General features: G+C 42.2%; 1 protein-coding gene across 5 annotated transcripts in view; it reads left to right on the top strand.

The window, feature by feature from the left end:
* Positions 1-161: 161 nt before the first annotated feature.
* The window catches only part of IQSEC3 (IQ motif and Sec7 domain 3), a 95,362-nt gene continuing 72,465 nt past the window's right edge, over positions 162-23,058 (top strand). For 2 of the 5 annotated variants that reach the window (XM_017804731.1, XM_017804728.1), the window contains exon 1: positions 269-286. The gene's annotated coding sequence lies outside the window, so the exon portion shown is untranslated. Of the gene's footprint in view, positions 287-23,058 lie in introns of all 5 variants that reach the window. The other 3 variants (XM_017804730.1, XM_017804729.1, XM_017804732.1) reach the window with 2 other exon arrangements.

The following is a 23,058-nucleotide window of genomic DNA, read 5'->3' on the forward strand; positions in this document are numbered from 1 at the left end:
CCCCCGCCGAGCCACCCCAAGGCCCCCCGCCCGAGCAGCCCCCGCCGCCGCCGGGCCAGCCCGACCCGCTTCAGCACCACCAACAGCTCCCGGCTCAGCCGCCGCCGCCCGCGGGCAAAGCGGCGCCGGCGGGGCCCGGGCGGGCGGCCGGGCACCAGCACCCCCCGCCGCAGCCACACCAGCACCCCCCGGACAAGGACGGCCGGGAGAAGGGCTGCTGCGCCGCGCTGCTCCAGCACAAGACCCCCCAGGCCATCGGCAAAGGCGTCCTGAGCCGGAGAGCGGAGTGAGTGCGAAGGGGAAGGGGGCGGGCAGGGGCGGCGGGGGCAGCGGGAGCCGTTCCGGGCCCGACTCCAAGAGGGAACTGGGTTATACCCCCCTGCAGCCTCGCACGGGGAGAGAGGCAGTGTGTGGGTGGGTGGGGGAATCCCTCCCTCGATGCGTTCTCGGGGAGAGCAGGCAGAGTGCAACGAGGAGCCAGGATGCTGCTTCCAAGAGGCATCAGCCTCCCGGTTCGCCGCGCTCATTTCTGTGGACAAGTGTCCGTGGCCCGTGGGAAACCCCTCGGGCTACTCGCCCGCGGTGCTCACACGCGGCATCGTGCCTTCGTTGTCTGTCAGAAATGAACGAGTCCTGGATCGACGAGGAGTGAGTGCGGTTTAGCCCAGGCAGGGAGAAGCCTCGCAAAGAGCAGCGGCGTTGTGGTCGCTTCTCTTTGCCTTAAGTCGCTGGTATCTGTCAGAAAAACCCGTCATCCCTGGAGTGAGCTGGGGTTTTCCTGCCTGCGCTGATGTAAGGGGTGCATTATATTGCACGTGATGTGTGTATGTTCATAGAGATACAGATACTGTACACAGCTTTGACATTTAGGGTGCTTACTGTCCTAAATGTGTGTGGGTTGTCTTTTTTTTTTTTAATTTAATTTAATTTTATTTTAATTTTTCTGTGAGTGGCACCTGACACCGATCCAGCTCTTCAAAAGGACAAAGTATTTTTTTGTTGGTCTTTGCTCTTCAGTGAAGAAAGCTTGACTAATAGTACTGAATACTGGTAATGATCTGTGTGCATGCATGTATAGTAAACAAGGACGAGCATTCCAGCACTATAGGTGGTGGAAGAGGCTACTACTGAAGAGCAACATTCTGTTGGATTATGTATTCCGTATATACCATCAGTTCACCAGCTGGTAATTGCAACTGCAGTCAGTATTGTAATTTCCTTTGTTTAGGCACTTTGAAAGCAGGGGAATGTTTTCTGGTTGAAAGCCAGGGTTAGGGAAGTTAGGAGAAGGAGCATAGTTTCTGCTGTGCCTTCTTTTATGTAAGAAAGAATCTGATATAAGTAGTAAAACTAGATAGAAATGTCTTTTGTAGAATGATCTCTATTGTTTTGGTTATAGTAATGTCCAAACAAATGAAGTACACAGCACACTGTATAGCCCAAAACATCTTCCTTGTCTCTTTTGACAATTTAAATAAAAGGGACCCTTCTCTCTTATGTTTGTTTTGAACACACAAGCAGAGCTACAACGTGGAGCTGGATTTTCGGCTGGTGTAAGTGGAGTTACACCACTTCATAACAGCTAAGCATCTATCGTGATTTTATGAAAATCAGTGAAGATACTACTATCGAAAGAAACACCATTAAAGGAATAAATACAGTCAAGGCATGCTTGAATCCCAAAAGGCAGATCCCTACTTCTAAAATACTGCACTGTAAGACTCAATTTTGCAATCACAACTTAAAGGAAGTGAGTGGGCTACGCAAGTATTAATACAGGTAGTAAGCATTTACAGGATCTGGCTCCTATTCATCATGCAAGAGCTGGAGTTTAAAAAAAGAAGTAGGGCCAGATGCTGAACTCATGCTGATTGGTGTAAATCCAGAATACCGTGCTTTAGGTCCCTGAAGTCAAACCAGTAAGAAACCCATATAAAAATGCATAATCAACCTCATTGTTTTTTCAAGAGTGACTCCCTGCAGTGAGGGCTCTGTTAGAAACATCGTCTCAGCAAGGGCTTTCCTTGCTTCTGAGCAGAGTTTTTAACATACGTCATTACACAGGCTGAAGAATCAATTTCTGTGCATAAGCCTAAATACTTCCTTCTTATCTGAGCTCTTTTTGCAGTAGGGTTTGACTGGGGGAAGAACTGTAGATTTTTTACTTCATGCCAAAATGCACAAAGAGAAGTGCATTAAGAACACAGCTGATTGCTGGTATATCATATGATAATCTTTATATTTCAGATAGGTAGACAGATAGATAGAGGGATGGATGGAGCCTTTTTGTGGAAAGTCAGGGCTGCTGCTGGGGATAACAGAGCAATTCCTGCAGCGTTCTTCGCTCAGGAAGATTAAAATAGACTGCTTGTGTTTCCTTCTATAGCTTAGGCAAACCAAAATCTTTGTATAGAAAAGGAAATGTGAGAGAGGCCAAACATTTCTCACTCCAGCAGGTTCTTTTTTTCCCCCCACTGATTGTATATGCTAGGTTTCATCCTCTCTTTTGTCTGTTAGAAGAAAATCAAAGAGACTGCAGAATCTAACTTACAGGCAACTTGGATGGAGGGTGAGGAGTCTTTCACCACCTATTGACAGGATGCCCAATATGCCTTATGATTCAGCTGGCCGACCTGAGAGTTGTATTTTTGCTTTTGTTTGACAGCAGGGGACATATATGTTAATACCTGCACAGACCAGGTGCCTGCACTCTCTTCCTTCCTCCCCTCATCTAAACATGCCTTTCCCTCTGTTATAAACCCTGAAATTCAACATTATCTATTTTTTTTTTTTTTCACTTAGCCAAGAGTACAGGACTGACTGTTCGCTACAGAAAATGGCCACTCTAAACAGAACAGAAAGGATATTTTAGCATGTCGGGAAGCAGTGGCTGAAAGCAGGGGTTAAAGCAGCACCCAGGCAGTGCCAGTAATGGAATTTCCTCTGCCTCTCACAAAACGGGAGGTTGAGGCAGCACATTTAAGTGTACTTGCACTGCCCCTTCTCACCTCAGACATAGCTCAGGGATTTTACTCATTTTGAGTCAAGTTTGAGGGTTTTTTGCAGCCCAGCTCACCTCAAGCTCTGGAAAGAAATGAAGACCTGAGCTTTTGGACACATGTGACTCATTCATGTCGGCTGGGGCAGTCTTCCACAAGGGATTCGTAAGGAAAACCAACTGAAGCATCTCTCTTATTTTAAAGAAAACTTCAGTCTTCTTTTGTTTTTCTTTTTTTTTTTTCTTTTTAAACTGACAACTTTTCTTTCTTTAAAGCCTTAAGAAAAAAAAAGCCTACATTTTAAAAGGGGACAAACCCGAGCCCATCTCTAAAAATGGAAGAATTCCTGAGTTATGCAGAGGCCTCTAATTGTTGCTGCATGTCTTTGTGTGAGAAAGGTAGTACTGAGCTTGCCTATGAAAGGAGCAGAGAAAAAGTCAGAAGATTCTTGCAGAGATTTTCAGCAAGAATTAGGCTGATTATTATTCCGCGGCATCTGTCTCTTTCTACCTTAGGAAGCTATTGCATAAGCACCTCACAGCTTTAAAAACAAAAAAATAAGGTCATTCGTCATGGAATGTTTTGCTTCAAAAATACAGGTTGCCAAATTAGCATAGCTCAGATCACCCTTACTAGGCAGCCTCTTGTCCTAAGGGACCATCCCGAAGTGTCGGCAAATCCTGTGAGTGTAAATTTTCCTTCCCTTCTTTATCAGAATACCACCTTCTTTGCCAATCCCCAGTACCCTTCACTGAGTATCAGGGAAATGCCACAGGGTTGAATTTAGCAGATTACGTCTGAATGACCCAAATCCTGCTGGTTTTTATCAGTGAAACTCTCAGTAGGAGCTCTGTGTATGGAGGGACTTCAGGTTCTGAGCCCAGGCATTAGTGGGAAAACTCGCTTCGATCCATACAATTAGAATAATAGGTAATAATCCATTATAGTTCCCTTCATCAAAAGACATGGGTGCAATTTACAAACATTCTGTATTAAAGTGGCATTAAAGTCCTCTTTAAACCGTGTCACCAACAGTGAAAATAAGACATAGAAACAGTATTTGTCTGGCATGACATAATGAATCCAAGTACTGCCTTTAAATTATCAGCCCGTGTTTGCTCTGCAAGGTATCCCCTCACGCGAAACAAATTCTTAGAGCTCTTGGAAGAATTTTGCTAAAATCACATTTTCCCAGAGGTCTTAAAGCTCATTTTGGATTTGCATTGGGTTGAAAACTATTTTATTTTATTTTCATATTGGTCTAGGACAGAATTTTTTACCATAGTAAAGAGGCAAGTTTTAAAAGACAATGTAAAAGTCACTTAGTTGCCGTTGTGATCTGAGACCATTTTTTTTTTTTTTAATTTCAAAAGCTCAATTATGTAACTTTAAAATGAAGATATTGCATATGCAAAGGTGCTGTTTACCATAATTTTTCTTTTTAACTATGCGTTGATGTTCTATTCTATGGATTATCTCCAGGGTAAAGGCATTAGAAAAAATCCCACTGATTTCAATGGATACTAACAATAACTGTAAATATTATGTTTGCCATTAACATATTTTGCTATAATTGCGCATTGCACCAGCACAAAAACCCCTCCAACAATTAAAAAAAAAAAAAAAAAGACCAGAACAGCTCTGAATGGCTCATATACCCCAGATATCTATTCCTTTCACTATGGGCGCACAAGGAATGCTACTTTTGCCCTCTGTTTTCATTTTTTCCCATTTCCTCCAGCATATTTCAGGGTTTAACTCCCCTGAGCGTTCACACACCAGAAATAGTTGCATTGGTGCTGCCCTGGGTTCTGCAAATCCCTGCTAGCAATGTACTGTCTCAGCAGCAGAAGTTATTTGGAGTCGAGTGCTGTAAGCGGGTTTCAAATGACAGAGGTCTGCTTTGGCATAGCTACTCAGATGTTAAAGTCCTGCTTAGATGATTTTGAAATAAAGAGCATAATGAGAGGAAAACAGAAAGTAGACTCTCTGTGACTATATCCCACTTAAAGGTATGTCCATGCTGGTTCCATTCATGTTGTGAGCAGCTAAGGCATACTTTATAACACGAACACACCTGCATCTTATTTACATCAGGGCCTGTAAAATCCCAGGCAGAGAAATATGGAGATATTTATCCACAACAATAGTTAAAGAATAACAGATGAAGTGAGAGAAGGAAAAGGGCTCGGCTTAGCAAGGGTTCAGGATGAAGTTCTAGGCATAAAATTGCTGAGTAAGGGTGGCGTGAGGACTTCCAACCACAGGGATAGTACTTCTGTATGATGCTGTATAAAGTCCCAGCCAAAGCAACACAGTGTCAAGGCTGAAATTACTAGTGTGGGAAATCTCACTGACAGGATGGGAGCACCAAGAAGTAAGAACAGGGAAGGAATCTGTGTGAAACGATGCCTGGTAGTGCTTTGGACAGACACCTCCTGTGTTTCTGTGTCCTGAACCCATTAGAGCAGTACTTGGAATAACGAAGACTCATAGCAAACATTTAACAAGAGAAGCCAAGGGCTGAAAGTAACAGCAAAAAAGGTGAATTTTAAAATGCTTAAATAAGAAGGGATGCAAACGCATTATTTTTACTTCTTTTAATAAAAAATGGTGACATTTTTATGTCACTCAGCTATATGTTCTGTTGCAACCAGGCTGCTCTTCTGTGGTGGCAAGGGTACCTTGCTTCCATATGCTCTGTATTGACCCATTTGGTGTCACTTCCCAGGCAGATCCAAGGTAAGGCTCTGTAAGAAGACTTTAGGAGCAATGGACTCACATGGCAACACTGTTAGCGTGCGAAAGAATTCTCACATGGCTGTTTGGAAGAGGTATTTATAGGAAAATGTCCCAAATGAGTAGGTGTTAATAATGCCCTTGAGAATTCCTGCCAGGGCTTCAGTGCCAGGTGACTCTTGGGCTGGCTGTCCCATTCTTTGGAGCACAAGCAGTGGGAAAAGAAGCCCACTGCTTCTGAGATTGCAGCAAGCGACTGCTACTTCCGTGTCCTTCATTAAATGATGTGCACAGGAATATACAGTCTAGGCATGGTTCATACAACTTATGGATGCAGAAGGTGGCTACTTACATGAGGTAGACTGTAGGCATTCCCACCTATGCCATACTTGAAATTATTTGCACTTTTAGTCAGAGTCAGAGAAATCTCGCCTTGGGATACTCATCTAGTCCTTAGTTCCAGACCAGATTCTGTCAGCTAGAAGTTGGGTCTTCTATTAATTATGGTGTCTGCCTACTCATGAAAAAAAAAAGTTCACATAATAAAATAATTTCTGCAAACAAAAGTAGCTCTAGACAAACTTATATATTAGACTGTAGAAATTTCTCAGTTTTATCTTTTTTTCCTTCTGCCTTGGAATGCACATTGAAACAATAAAAAACGGCTACTGTCTCTACACCATAGTCTTTCTGTGTGACGGGTTAATTCATCTTCTGCTTTCCTGTTATTTTTCCTTATAAATGCCATGTTCGGTTGCTTATTTTCTTCTTTCTTTCCTAGGTCAGCCGTGGTTTATTTCTCTTTTTTCCGTTCTCAGTTATGAAACCTTTTGTTGTTTGTCCCTTAGGAAAACATTATGGAAAGCCAGAAATAATTCTCTGTTTAACAGATGGAAAATATTTCATTTGTTATAAAATTACCTGTAGCCTGTGCTTGTTACTTGGTCCACATTCTATTGAACCATGTAAGAACAAAAGGGAAAAAAGAGAAGAGTCATTTATGAAGGGAGAACCTGAAATGTGACCATTTTCCCTTTCTTTTCATAGCTTTTGAAAAATAATATAAACCTTTTTTCCTTCAAAGAAGAGTATCTTGAAAAAAACCTAGTATTATTCTTATATACTGTATATTCTTGTATTCTGGATTTTGTAATTTCATTTAGTTAAGCCCTAGGTGAGAAAATGAGAGTCTTGACTATTGGATTTGTTCTGCCCAATGGCTCTGTTTAGGATCTCAGTTAGAGCATTGAACTAAAAGTCCTAAGATAAGGCTTTAATTCCTCCTAAATTTGTTTTTAACAGACTTGTGATGCTGGACAGACCTTTTCATCTCTGTGTATTTTAAGATCCGTAGCAAAGCAGTTGGAGATCTATTGTTACAGACAGGAGTGGGCAGGTAGACCAGGAACGATCCTTTCTCTAAATTCCAGCATAGGAAGCAGCCTAAAGCTCCTGTCTTTGCTTTCAGTGAGTACAGCAAGGCAATAGGTATATTTGCACACAGAAAAGAGAATATATTTGCATGAGCTTTTGTCTACAGTAAGTGTCTCAGAGCCAAGTTGAAGCAGCACCTAGCTTCTGTGCTTTTTACATACAGACAAGCAAATCATCTGCTGGAGGAAATCAGTGCATCTTTACTGACGTCAGTACAGCCATGACAATTTACATCACCTGAGGATCTGTACCAGATTTTGTAGATCTGTCCTCACACGCAGATACACATCCATCCACTGATGCAAATGAGTGTTGATGATAGCAATGGATAGCAATTCATAGAGATAACAGTGATAAATGAGAAAACCATTAAGCTGCATTCTGATTCCTTGTGTAATATGTTTGTAATGTTTTCTTATGGTATTTTAATATAAGGTGGTAGGAGTTTTGTTGCTGCAGGGTTATAAAGATACATTTGCTCTGTTTGATAATGTTTTTTTCCTTTTCTCTGTGCTGTGCACACACAGTCTGCTTCTCACACAGGTATTATTGTATTATTTTTATTGCTTTTGCTAAGATTATGCTCACTGATCAGCCATTATGTTCATGTGATCTGAAGTTGCACTTTCTGAGGGCGATAGAAGGGGATCAATATTTTTCATGATTAGTTGCATCTAAGAGGGGACAATTTGATGAAATTGAAGTGATTTTGAGTAAGAAATAAGAAATGGAAAACCTTGTCCTTCCTGCCCTCTTCTAGCTGAAAACAAGGGGATCTGTGATCTGCAGAACTAATGAAGCTTGGCTTCCAGAAGATTTGTGTCACGGTTACATCTGATGCCTAGCAAGATGTGAGTTCTGATCTAAGCTTCTCCTGGTGTCAAGGCTTTTATAACATCCATCTCTACCATGGAGACTTCTCTGTGGAGAAATGGTTTCAGTTAACTCAGCAGCCTTTTTCTCATTGGAGAACCTACAAAGTTCTCTCTGTTACACTCTACCAGCTGTTTCCATGGAACTTCAGTCAGAGGTTGGTATCTCTGAAATCACTGTAACTCAGTTAAACTTGGTTGAAACTCTCCGTGGGATCTGCAGTTACAAAGTAGGAACCAACACAGACACACATACACATAGAGAAAGAAAGAGACACAGATGCGTAGAAGGAAAAAAGGAAAATATTATATGGTCACAAAGAACACATTTTGCTTAGGAACCCAGGCAATAAAGACAAAGTCCTAGATAGTTTTCTGAATTAATGCACCGGTACATCAGAATGCCTCAACAGTCCAGTCTAAATCTGTGACCCTTTCTTGGAACAGGTGTTCTGTTTGCAATAGTCTCCTAAAAGTCTTGGAATATTAAAGTTATAAAGAATTGATTAATTACTGTAGAAATTCCAGTGACACACAGGTGGATGTTTACCACAGGCAAATGGAGTCTGTTGCTCCTCCTGGCTTTGCATATGAAGTTGGTGGATCATCTCAATCCACCTGCCAGCATTTGCATGAGCCTGGGCTGCTGCTAAGGCAGTTACTGCTAGAGAGCTTAGTTTTTATTTCCTGAAACACACTGAAACCTCTATATCATTCTCAAGAGTAGCAGAAAATTGACACTGAAATTATTATAGATCTTGAGGAGGCTTGGGATTTTCTTCAGGTTTTGCTGTAGTTTGGATGTTTCTTCAAATTCTAACCTTTCTATTAAAATATGGGACCTTGCTGCCAGTCTGTTTGTCTCTATGATGTTGATTTCCAGCCAGTCCTCTGAAGTGCTTCCCCCTATCCTGCTCCAGTGTGAGAGCTGCTCTGATACTGTTGCTCCTGTCTCAGCATCCAGAATCTTAGTGTTGCAGTGCCTGGATGGACCCTGCCTCAATGGAGCATCCCTGGATCTGCCTCCTGAATCAATATGGTTTTGGCCCTAAGGTTCTTCACAGAATTTATAAGTGACAGCATTTTTGAAAGGAGACAGTATGTCTCCAGATTTATAGAGATTATTACCTTTATTTTTACTTCAGTCATGGAACCAAACTTTGACATATCTTTCCTTGCTTTTTCCCCTCTGTGAATCATACTGTTTCTGCTTCATTTGGGCAGTTCCAGGAGAAGTTTCAGCTCTGCAGTCAGTTCAGAATTCTCACAAATGTCCTTGTCTTTAATTTGCTGTTTTTAATTTGCAAATCCATTCCCAGTAGGACACCAGTAAATTGCCTGTGTCTGCCTAGGTACTCGCATGGCCCCCTTCACCATAGTAACTGAGTGTCTGGATTTGTCCTGAGAGCCCATGCTGATATCCATGCACACTGGACCACTAACCTTCATGTGAACTAGGAATCTGAGGAGTCTCCTGCCTTCACTCTGAGCGTTTGCTGGTTCCCATGCCAAAGACCTCTCTTCAAGTAATTTTCTTCTGTAATGTTTTGTGCTAATAAATCTATATCCAGTCAAACTCCTGAAGTAGACAGACTGCACAGCTCTGATCAGTAATTTGCACTGCTTCACAATCGAGGTAGGTCTGAGAGCCAAATTTGTTCCCACATAACTGTAAATCTGAGTGGCTCACTTAACCAGGTGGCTTCACATTTGAGAGACATGAGATAACATCTGATGTTACAGATCTTCTTGAACTGACTTCTGTCCCACCACTGGAGGTAGTTAGAGTTAGCTATTAGCCTATTAGCCTGTTAGATTCTGTTCATACTTGCCATGACAGTCATTTGGGATGGCACAGTCAACTGCTGTAATGCTTCCCCCAAGAATTCTTTATTATTCATTTGGGAAATTACTGATCTCCATGTTAAACCACAGCAACATCCACTGCTGGTCCCTTGTTTCTGCTGAGAAAAGAGTGAGTTTCTCATCTTTGTCAAGCTGAATACAGAAATATTTTCTTCACTAGACATGCTCTGACTGGAGCTATTATGCCACCTTTATCACCTCATTTACCATGGCTTTTACACAGCCAAGTAGATAGGGAATACCAGATTGTATCCTTGATGGATAAAAAGTGTTGGCAAAGAGTCTGAGTCTCAGATATTTAAAGGTATCTGGCCTCCCAAAAGTGGAGGAAAGCTTCTACTAGTTTTTGAGATAGGGATCAGACTTCTGCCAAACTCCATTTGCTTTCAGCAAGTTATTTTACATGTAGGCAGAAGAAAGAAAGCACTGGTAATGGGAAGAGGGGCAGAAGAGGATGAGAAGCATCTATAGTGTGTTTCTATTCTCTGCTAAGGGCAGCCCTCAGGCTGGTTTTAAGTCTATATTAACCTACTGTTCAAATCCCAAGCCTGAAAGTATGGCTGGAGCGTTGCCTCAGGAGTACATCCCAGCAACGTGCACCTCTGCATGCTCTCTGAAGCTCCTGCAACAGCCGTAAGAGAGGATATGCCATAATTTGGGGTTCAGCAAAGGTTGTCTGTGCAGGGAGGTGCAAGGTAGTGGAAGAGTGGACAACAGTGGGGAGAAGTTACAAGGAGAAGGGGAGAGGGCCAGTGGAAACTGTAGAATGCAGGAGGGCCAGGAGCTCCATATCCTTATCCTGCAGTGGCTGTGAAGTTTCTGAATGCGTGGTTCATTTACATGTGCGACTGTAATGATGCTTTGGTGTAGCTGAGGGAGGGAAAGAATGACAGGGGTTTATGTTCTATTTTTATGAAGCCTCTTACTCGGGAGAAATTGATAATAAACAGCACACACTGAACAGTATTCTTAACAGATACTGACTGGCTGAAGCCCAGTAGGCAACTCCTGGGCTTAAGGAAGGAGCCCACTACTGTATGCCCAGAGCATATGTGACTAGTTCTCATCACTGTGGGGTGGGAGGTTTATCTATTCTCATAAAGCAATGCAGTTTAACCTGGCTGGGCAGTGTTTGGGAGATCTCCAAGAAATACCTTGAGTGCCAGCAGAGGACAGCGGAGTATATCAGCAGGTAGCATAATTTTCAGGATGTCTCTGCCTGCTATTAACACCTCTGTTTTTCAGATTAATTGTTGGGAACCTTGGCCACCTGTGACCCTTCATATGATATACACAGAGAGAACAAAGGTGTTATCCCTGTTCACATCCTGGAGTAAATGTGTCCTCACGTTCCTCTCACTGGTTTTGCCTAATTGACAACAGGCCTCATTGTTCATTGTCTTCTTCTTGGAAAGTTGTTTTCTTTTGTGTGACACAGGTTTGAGATGCTGGCAAATCCTCACTAAGTGATTTACATCCTGCTGCTTCAAGCACAAGTGATAATACAAAATATAAGGAATTAGAGCCATTCTTTTGCTGCAGTTTTTAGATGGCTTCATTGCAGTCTGCTATGGCCAGCTCTCAGATCTAACACCAGAAACACCTGTATTTAAGAGTTGAACACATATACACATTAATGTTACATTTTTAAGTGCTTTAGGAAGTAATGCACTTATTCCCAGGGGAAATATTGCTATTGGATGTCCCTAGCAATATCTAAAAGTGCAGGAAGTAGCAAGTATGTAAGCTCTAGTACGCCTCTAACTATGGCAAGATCTTGCTGCAGAATGAATGATAGAAATACCATGGGAATGTAGGCAACAACAACAACAACAACAACAACAACAACAACAACAACAACAATAATAATAATAATAATAATAATAATAATAATGTTTTCTGCATTACTCTTTAGCAGTTCTTACAAAGGTAGTTCTCATTTGACAGGAGAGAATGAAGACATGGAAAATGTTTTGCTTGAGTTCACCCAACTAGTGAAAGCTGAGAGTAAAACCTATGTCCCAGGGCTCTGATCTGTCAAGTAGGATGCAGTGCCTTGAAAGGAGGAGACAAACAGGACAAGAAGTGTTAAATGTTATGAGGTCACTTCTATAGCATACATAACATAGCTCTAAATCCTGCAATCTGATTCACTCCCTGGACAGCTTGATATCAAAAAAAGTTTTGGCCAATTAAAGATCTGTAACTTGGACAAAAATCCTTAACAGCTTTTCATGATTGGTATCTGTTATGTATACTAGAAAGAATGAGCAGCGGAGGCTGGAGATACAATTGAATATTGAATTTGGGGAGGAATTGAGACATATGGTTTTAGGCTGGCAAGGCTGTGAACGTGTATTGCATTCAAGCCCAGCAAGGTTTGCAAAAGCAGCTAGTCCAGCAAGAAAATGTGTCAGTGTAAAACAGTGCAAGAAACCACGTACGCATGCTGGAGGCGTTTTGCTTCTTGCAGCAATGAACCAGCTGTGAGTTGCACAGAATGGTGAGGGGTAGTGAGAGAAGGTAGGCTAAGAGTCTATAGTCTGCTGTTTCAGTCTGCTTTGATGGGAAAAAGCTCAGGAAGCACATGGAAGACACCAGAAATACTCCTCTCGTGGGAGCCAAAGGAAAGGCCTCCTACAGAGGCAGGCACTGCATGCAACGTAGGGAAGCGGAAAGTAATTATCACATACAGAAGTGCATGTGAATAAGTTGACAGAGTACCTGCTTCAAAAAACACTGCCTAGCAAGACCCAGTTTCTTCTTCCCACAGCTATATATCCCCTCCCCCTGCTCTTCTGTTAAATACAGAGCCATAGTGGGGACTGCAGCCTCCATCCCCTCCTCCCCTGACACAATCACAGCAGTACATGCAATCACCAAGTCATGCAGGCAGTTTCAGTCTTGCTCTCTCAGATCTTTCCTGCCTCACCTAAGGAGAGCTCTTGCATGACAGATATGTGTGGCTTAATTGGATTCTGGGCTGCATTTTAATTTCCAGTAATGAGAAGAGCATTTGTATTCCCCCATCCTTCCTGGTTGTGGTACAGGGCTTGATGGTAACAAGTTTCATTAGCTTATCCTGATTAGCTGTTACCTGGGGACATCAGTTTGATATGGATTTGCCATCCTGGCTGGTTTTTATTTCGTATTGAGGCAGGCCCCTGTGGTTTACAGACCCAAGTACTCTTTGACACACTCTGGTGCACGTTTGAGAGGGGGAACACTCTGGGAGTTCCTACAGAACTTGTACCACAATCAAGGGGTGCATTCAGTACAGACCTAGGCTGCATTTGTTAACGACAGATTTAGCAAGGGAGGTCTGGAACAAGGAATGCCTTCAGGATGTGAGTGTGCCTTGGATGTTTCTGGAATTTCTTTCTCTTACCAGCAAGGAGCTCTTTGTGTTGGTTAGTTTTCCCCCTCATCTTGTACTGTAGGAGTATACTGATTTCCTCAATTTGAAAGGACTTAGGACCTTGGAGTATCAGGACCTCACTCTCACTTCTTATCTTCCAGCTCCATTTTTTTTATTTCTCCATTCTGGTGTTATATGCTGCTGTTTTGAATTCCCTGAGGTGAACACTAACCAGAGGCACAATTAGTAACTGTTCCCTGGGGATCCAGTATGGCACTAGTTGGAGGTATGTCACAAAAATTAGTTAAAATATGACCTATTTCACGACATTTCTCTATTACTAAGCCTTTCACTAAAGTAACAAAGAAAAGTGAGGACCTGAGTGGTTCCTGATGGCAGAGTGGCATTTGGAAAGATACTAGCAAAAATTAAACTGGCCTCCAGAAAAAGAGCTTGGAGCCCCTCTTCAAACTTCACTGGCTCTTTCCACACAGCACCTCCTGTTTGTCCTTGCTTAGTTCACTCTTGTTCTTCTTTCTCACTTGCAGTTTTAACTTCTCTTTCCCCCAAGCCCTCCATTCTACAGCTCTGCTGTGAGAGCAGCGTAGGTGAGAGCTACACCTCAGTGGCTGCATGTGAATGCAGCACTGCTGAGAACAAGGCTGTGAGGAAGGTTTCTGCTGCTGGATTCCCAGAAAGCTGTTGGGAGGACAAGGAGCATGGCATGCCTGCATGTACTGAACAGTGAATAGGTAGGATGAAGTAGCATGTGAATGATGCATCTCTATCTCTATGAGAATGTTTTCCTTTCCCTCTAGATATACATCTCTGGCAGAGAAGTGGAGTCTGAAGGAATGAGGGATTCAAAGGTATAAAAACATTATATATAGTCACACACAACTCTCTGGGTGAACTATTTAAGTGAGATGTGTTTTATGTCACATACATCCAGTTTTTATGGCTGGTGACTTACATGGGTTTCAGAAACCCACTGAATTAACAAAATCATCAATAAGGAATGACAGAAGGGAATATTTGGCAATAGTTTTTTAAAAGAACTTCACATTTAATTGTTTTGTTTAGTGGTGCGGTGATGACTGCAGAAAGAAAGTCAGCTCTTTTGACCTGTGTTTTCTGCTTCAAAGAGTGAGCACATTCTGAACATGGGACTAAGAATGCCCCAGAGATAGCTTAGAAGAAGCTCTGAGTAAGCAAAAAAGAAGTCATGCTTTAAGAAGGAAGGAACTAAATAGAGCCTTCTAAGCAAGAGGAAGTAAAATCTGGGAAATTTCTGAAAGTGTATAAAAAACACTTGGTGGGAGTGCTCAGTAGGCAAGCAAAAAACTATTTGCTTGTTGCCCAGTTCCTGCTCTACACTGAAAACAAAGAGCCACAGTTACATATGATACTAAAATCAAGCATAGCCTTCCTCAGTATCAATCCTCAGACCACAGTCCGTGGATCTAAGAGACACATCAACCTTTTTTGCCACTCCATTTCTGAGCTGTTGTAGTAGGTAGTGTGGCAGGTGCAATAAGATCAGCAGCAGCCACAGCTTTGTTTTGACACAAACTTTAGAGATGTATTTATTGATACTAACTCCACAACTGGGGATGCTCCTATTTAAACTGAAATAGTAGATTTTGTCTACTACCACTACCCTCTGCTAACTGGGGGGATCTCTCATGGCAGTGTGACTGTAGAGTGGCTCTTGTCCCAGTCCCAGTAGGCTCCCATGTGTTTGGATTAAGATAAACTAGAGTGAGCTTAGTGATGTTTGTCTACCCTTTATGTGGGTATTTCCACAGGTGACAAATGCGAGTTTGCTCAGCAGAGCTGCTGCGCAAATCCAGAACTGCATTTGTGAGGTTGGAGTTACTGGGCAGAACTGAGATGAATGTGAGAGGTCTGCATTTTAAGGAAGAGACATGGAGAACTGGAGGAAGTGATCCTGCAGAACTCAGTCAGAGTGCTGTGCAAAGGACTAGCAGATGCTGCATGTGGCGAGATAGGTGAAGGAGAAAGACTGGAATAGCATGAGAAAGAGTAAGACAGGATTCTAATGCATCAGCAGAGCTGCATGGACAATCCACACTGGAATAATGAGCAATAACATAAACATCTTTCTGCATCAGCAGCAGAGCTATGTGGATGCATAGGTTTGGGCTAGCAGGTTTTGGGTGTACTGGCAGCAGCACAGGTGCTCATGCAGGTGCTGCAGGTGAGAAGAAACTGCAGAGCTACACAAAGGAAGCCTGCCTGTGCTCTGCTTGGCACCAGACAGTTGTCATTAATCTTTCACTTCCCGAAGCACTGATATTCATATAAATTATGAAGTAAAAAAAAAAGAGGTTCCTCAAATGTAGCAGGAAAAGCTCTTTAGCTTCATATTTATGAACTTAGATAAAAGAGAACTTGATAGGAATCTGGAAAAGTGACATCTCAATTTTATCCTGCCCATCATGATGATGAGTGCAAACATTGGTTGATTACTTCCTACTGACCTTTCCCTTTCCCTTGTCCTTTATAAAGTTCCATTTCTCAGGGACTCCTTTCCACTGAACAGTTCAGGCTGTTCTTTGTCCTTACAGCCTTATGATTTCCACTAGCACCAAGCCAGAAATCGCCTCATTTGCTAATAGGTATGCTAGTTAATAATAGCAAATCCATCCACTGAGGATATTTCTGGCCTGCTTTGCAAGACAGGAATGCTGTTTCAGTGGCACAATGCTGGCACACGAGAGGGAATGCTTGCACCCATTTGTGTAGCTGCATGTTGCACACACACTGTGCACCCCCGAGAACTTGTGATGCCCCACGTCGCTCACTGAGCTGTAATTGTAGTGGTAGAGAAAGCATAACAATTCCATAGATAGCTGAAAATCTCCTGGGTAGAAAGGCTTGCTGAATTTCCATGTGCAGGACTTCTCTGTGTGTGTGCGTGTGACTGTTTGGGGATTTGACTATGAAGAATCTAAACCAATTTTCTCGATCAGTCTTTTGATGTTGTTGTTTTAATTATTAATTACGTAAGAATAGGTTTTCAAGAAAAGATAGATCAACCCATCTCCCAAACAGCATCCAAACCAGTCTCCGGAAAAGATTTTTCACAGAATGAACTATAGATCTAAAGAAGAAAATTGCTCACATATTTTGTCTGTTCCCAGTGTCTTCTAGACACTTAGTGTAACATTCCTGTTCTGGTTACCTTGACACAAATGGAGAGCAACCATCAAAGGCAATGGAGCCAATCCAGTGGAAGTCTACAGCCATGAAGAGGCATAAGTGAGGAGAGAGCAGAGGCCCTTGGTATTGTAGTGGACCTGCAGGCAACAGATGCATATTTAATTAAAATTTTAGTAGCTGGATTGAGCAGTTAATAGCAAAAGCTATTTCAGCCATGGTAGAAGTACAAACTGCAATCCTAACTAAAAAAATATCTTGAATAAGCAAACGAGGAGGTTAGCACTGTAGTCAGTAGTGCCTATTGTCTGTAGGAGAACAATTGGCTGTAGTAATGGACATGGCATGGGTCCCAATGCCACAGCAGCTGTTCTGTGCACTGCAGCATATCTCAGAGTTCATGCCCATCCTGGTTTTATCACAAGAGAGACAAAGATGCTTCTCCAAACCTTTTTTCTTTTTGCTGGTTGTTTTGAACCCCAACAGACCTTTATTTTCTAAACTCTGGGAGTATGAAGTCTTTCTCACCCTATTTCCTCCTTTTTGTTTAATTCAGTAAAGGATATTACAGAATCAAAAATGGGAAAGTCACATGAAGCCAACACACTTCTTTCCTACCACACTCCAGTATTTAAATAAAGAAAAAACTCAAAGAAAATCATGGTCGTCATCAAGATCCTCACAAAATGGAATATGAGTTACCCTACCTTTATCCCTGATCCCCTGCTTCTTTCCTGACACACACTGTTGAGGCCAAAAGCCCCAGGTTCCTTTCAGTAAGGATCTGACACAGAAGAAAAAGAGGTAAGTTTCAATAAAAACTGTGAGAGGAAAGGAGGTATGAAATTAAAAATACAGTGTCATATGAAGGCATCCTTTATAAATGCTAAAGAAGCAAAAAGCAGAACACTTTATTTTGCCTGGAAAGTCTTCATGGAGGCACATGAGAGAAACAGTGAAGTCTGCTGTAATACAAGTATACTTACTAAGTTGCCTCTGTTTTGCCTCCTCCTTTAACAGACTGAGGGTCTTGAGACAGACTGCAAGCCTTCCCAGGGAGAGATAATAAAGAGAACATTGATACAAGAACTTGTTAATAAAAATGAGTTTCAGGAGAGAGATTTATGTAAAGATTCTTGTAATCACTCCAGCCCCAACGCTGCCTGACAGCAGTTGTTTTTATGAAGTAAGTTAAACACTGAAGTGACTGCTGCATGGCCCTCTCCTCCAGAAGGCTGGATTAATTAAACAAAGCAAAGCAAAGCAAAACAACAAACAGCTGGAAGGACAAGATGAGATAGTAGCTAATGGTCTCGACTACATTTCAGAGGCGTGTGCCATCCGGAGTCACAAAGCTTCAGCACATCCTGCAAGATGGCATTTAGTCACCCAGAGTTTCTGCTCCTGGATCAGATGCTGTACTGCTGCTGCATGTCAAACAGTCCATTCTCAGATGCAGCACTGTTGTTTTGTGGAGAGCTATGGGTCATTGTGGCATGTTTCCCATTCTCAAATGTGCTAGTATTGCTTGATCCCAGAAGTTCACAATTACCTCACAGCTCCTGGTATTTCATATGGAGCTGATCACTACAGGAGCCTCCAGATTCATCTTTAAGGACCAACCTCCAGATGCATTTGAATTTCAATTCTGTAAGGTTGTACAATTCCCTTTTTTCCTTTCTTCCTGACTGTAGCCTCCATTTCCTTTCATTATTAACAATTTATCTTTCATTGGAACATTCTTTGGATTGATGTAAAAGCCCTATCTTATCAGTTGCCAAGGCAGAATTAGGATGCTTAAAACCCATTATAACACACCCTGTCCACCTCTTATTCTTCCATCACGTTGTTCCTTTCCTTTTTTTGTTTTGAAGATTTTTCTTCCTGTGAATCTCCTATTGGTCAAAAATATCACATAGCCAGAAAGACAGAGGATTTTTATTTTGTCTGAGGTCAAACAATAAATATAAGTGCCATTCCCTTGATCTTTTTGGCATATGGAGGCTGCCACAGTCTTTCTGAGCCATTAGAAGCAGGAGAAAGGCAAAGGAAGGGGAATGAAGGACTGACATCTCCTGATTTCATTCTGACCCTTGGAGATCTCAGTACCAGCTGTAACAAAGTCACTGGTTCTAGTTCCTTGCAGACAAGGGCAACCATGCTGTAGATATCTAGTAACAAAAATCCACAGCACTTTTATTCTGTATGCATTGCAGGCAGCAAAACACTTTCCAACAAACTTGGAGCCTCTAGCAAAAGCCCAAAAAAACAAAAACCAGAACTAGAAAATGTCACAGAAAGAGAGCAAAGGAAATCAAGACTATTACACAAGTCTTAATTACTGTAGAAATAAAGTGTGATAAATCAAACTCAATGACCCTGGAAAGCAAGCCAAGCTGTCCACTGGAGAGAAGAAGGATTAGAAAATACTTGTAGGCTGAGAAATGATGTGGAAAAATACGACAAATGCTTTGAGTTTAGAATCTCCCAGGAAAAAAAGAAAAGAAAGAAAGGCACAGACTTACATACACACAAACTCCTCCCTCCAATCATAACACCTCAGCAGCCCACAATTAAAGAACCTGTGTATTCCTAGGCATTCACAGAATTTTGTTCAGAGCACTTAGCACATGAAAAGACCAGCCTACTGAGCTGGACTAAGATAGCCTGCATCTTACATATCTACATAGAGACTATGAAATTTGGGGTACTGTATAAAGGAGAAAAACCCCAACCCTGTAGAGATTCAAAACACCATCACTCCTCTGCTTGCTAATATCTCATTAGTACCTCTTGGCCTCAGCTGTGATTTAGCTTCTAAAGGCTGAGGAGTCAATCTAGTTACAGACATGCCTTCAGAGGTTTAAGAGTTCAGCTCTGGGTTATGGAGAAGTGGGTGATAGGGAAGGCCCTAAATAATTGTCTTTTCCATTTTAAGGATCATGAAGGAAAATGTAAGGCTATGACACTGAACTGTTGAGTGAAGAACATCCTTTCAACCTCTTGTATCTTATCCATTCCAGGTGGCCACCATTAGTTTTCCTGAAACAGTATAACATGGAGCTGTACATACATGTGAAAGTTCACCTCACCCCTCCATCTCTTTGCTAATTAATTTTTCTAAGGAAAGTCTCTCATGCATTTTCTTTCTGCACGTGGCCCTCAGCAGTGCCCAGCCCCACAGGTCACCCACAGAGCGTCCCTTTGACACAATCGGGCAACACCACCAACTCCAAATGTGCTCTCAAGGTGCCCGTGACCATTCCAGTGGATTCTACATCTCTTGCTCTATGATCCCAGTTCTATGGCCTGACAGAGGCTGTGGTGTGCACTTCACAGGGGCTCTTACACAGCAGTGCAATGAAATTGTCATTAGTTTCCAATAATTGCGTGAACTTTATCAGAGGACTCTTGGCATTCACACGTTGCACTGAAGCACTAGCTGAGGCAGTTAAGAAATTCTCTCCCTCTATACACAGCTTTAACAAGGCTTTTCAGAAGCACTATTCCCCTTAGAAAAAAAAGAGTTTGTGAATTAAGGAGTTCAGAGAATATGTAATTGGAAACAGTTCCATCAAATAATGGCTGTAGACTGGAATTCCCTTCTTGCCCTGAGGGACATTGTACTTTTTTTTCCAAGCCAGAAGAATATTAATTTCCATTTACAGAATCCTTTTTATTTCTGAGCACTCAAACTGACCATTACCTGCTGCTGAGACACAGCTGCCTCTGGGACAGAAAGCAGCAGTTCCCTATAGTCAGAATTGCCATTTATTCCACAAAATCTGTTGTGCAGGTGTTGGGCTGACCGAGACCAGGCTGTTAGCTGGGGCCCCAGTGATTTTTGTTAACCAAATGGAGCTTGACAGAAGACTCCAGGTTTAGACATGCAAGCATGGAGCAACAATAACAACAACAAAAATCCATTTAGTCTTTCTGAGAGTTTGAGTGATTTCAGCACCATGCCATGGCACGGGTGCAGTGATGACTCAGAAGGAAGGCTACCACTTACTGCAGCACCCCCTGCAGTTTCTGTTGGAAGTGTTCAATCCAGCTGCGTGCCTACAGTGACTCACTTTGCCCTTAACAGCCGAGGAAGCTTTACCTGTGGGCCACTGCGTGCTGCAAAACAGAACTTTCCAACTCAGTGAAGGAGGTCTAGCAACTGCAGTGAAAACTTGTCACAGTCTGTCTGCTCTGCAGTCACCCTGAATATGGCCTTGCTATGAATTTTGTCAAACATAAGGATGTCACTCCAGGTTTATTCAAAGGAGAGAAGCATACCTTTGCAGGTGGCAAGAATACAATACAAGTAATGCCCAATCTTATTCTCAAAACATTGCTGACTTCCAGTCTTGAACTAGATGAGCCCCCACCTGCGCCTGTTTTCACATTTTTTCTTGTATAAAGGCTTCTCATGCTGCAATTTCTACTGGTGAAAGGAAACTAAGCTATCAAACACAAATGAAAGAGTAATTTCTCTTTTTGTAATCCAATCAACCACAACAATTTAGTCAGAAGTTCAGGAAGACTAGTGCAAAATGATGAAGAATCATATGGAAGCTTATGGATGGTCTAAAAGCAGTAGAATGACATACTTTTTTGGAGCTCACATAATCCAGCATTTACACTTGCTTTAGGACAGCAAAGTAATCTGAAGGAAACCAGACATCTTTCAAGAAATGTTGGTTTTTGAGGACATGCTGCAGTCATGTGTGGGATCTTTACCTGCCATCTATAGTCAGGCTGGGCAGCTCTTAGTTCCTATCCAAAATAGCTTACTGACCTGAGCATTTATTTTCAGAGGGAGTTCAGTTCAAAGGCAAAGAAACTGTCTTCTCAGGAGCTCATGGTGCAGCAGCACATCTCAGATTTGGAATCTGAACAGCAGTGTTCCCATCTGCTCTGACTGACTTTAAAAGGCTGCGTCTTCCAAAGTCACCAGGACATTTCAGGTGCTTGGTTTGCATTAACACTCACAGAAAAAGAGCAGTTTGATCCTCCCAGAATAACTTTAATCCTTAAATAATCTTCCAGTATATTTTCCAAGAGAAAGTATTTGGATATCACTGGCTCAAAGCTCCTCCATACTCAGCTCTGCAGCATACTGACTGCCAGATCCCACCTAAGCGATGGTACTCCCTCTGTTTACCTCTCCCCACTACCTGCCTTATAAAGCACTTGGGGGTTTAATGGAAGTATTTAAAAAATTGCCTATTCTTATTCCAAACAGCTCCCCTACCTTAATTTTACAAAATATATCAGTAGTGCCACAGAGGGCAAGGTAGCTTCACTGTCTTCTTTGCCCAGCTATGCCACTCACACGGGCTGGGGACTCAAGACACAGAGCTTTAGCATCCAGGCATTAATTTTTATCTCTTCCACATCTTCTACAGCAGTCAGGTTTCTAATATTTCCCCCTCCCCAATACAAATGCAGTCACATGTGCCTCCATGGTCACCACTATGGGATGAGAAAGACCATGATGTGCCCCAGGTCAGTGAATAGTACTGCAGTGTCTTTCCCACAGCTGTGGCATGGAATACATCAGACATCAGAATGGGGTGGGTGAGGGAAAGGAGGAGAGTGTTGTCTGCACAGGTAGTTTTGAACTGTTCTAACACCCTTTTACAGGGAAGTGAACTTCTCAGGTGAAGTTCAGCCACTGTAAGCCAAGATGGATCATGCTACTCAGTGAGGGAGGAAACACTGCACTCAGTCCACGATGATGGAATTGTGCTACCAGAATAACAGGAGATGTGGCTAGTCTCCAAGAAGATAAGTTAGAATTCAGAATCCCTTTCCACTGAGCACAAGCATAAGGAGTTCTTGTAATCTTCCTCTGGCACCATTTGAGAATATTTATGAACACTAAAACTGGCTAAGAAACCACCCACACATTTTCAATGTATGATAAAGTCTCATGAGAACCTGTATCTTTCAATAAAATGTGGTGCTTAAGAGTCAGCAGTCTGTTTTTTGTTCCTAGATTTTCCATTGGAAGGTCATTAAAAAAAGTTAACCAACATTTAAAAATCTCTTAGTGTTCCTTCTGGGCCAAAACCCCACTTCTTGTCAGGAGAATGTTTGGACTCTAGCAATTTTTGACTAAGTTGTTGTTTAATGAATTGCCATTCAGTCAAAAACTTGAATGCTTTAACTTCTTTTCCTTCAACCAGAAGTGATGTGGGTCATGGCATCTTTGGAGCAAGCTGTAAGAAAACAACTCAATAATTTTGCCTCTAATTGGACCCATTAACAGAGCAAGGAAACTTCCTACTCATTATTCCAAGAATAGCAACAATGCCTTTTGAAAGAGGATTAGCTGAATATTCAAGTGTGCCAGTACTCCTCAACTCTGAAAGCTCTTCCATTGATGCCAAGCAGCAAGATTAATCTGCAGGAGGAGGAAGCCTGCACAGCAGTGATGTGGTGCTCAGGATTGATGACATAAGTTGCAATGGAATGAAAATTCCTAGCTATTCCATATGAGCAAGCACGGTTATAGCAAGGTGGCCGTTCTACTGGGAGGCTCAGCAGAAGAATTTCCACCTGTGGGAATCTGCAAAAGCTAACCCCTCCACAAACCTAAAACCAAAGACAAGGT

This window comes from Lepidothrix coronata, unplaced genomic scaffold (assembly GCF_001604755.1).
Source record: "Lepidothrix coronata isolate B3197 unplaced genomic scaffold, Lepidothrix_coronata-1.0 Scaffold10, whole genome shotgun sequence".
NCBI lineage: Eukaryota > Metazoa > Chordata > Aves > Passeriformes > Pipridae > Lepidothrix > Lepidothrix coronata.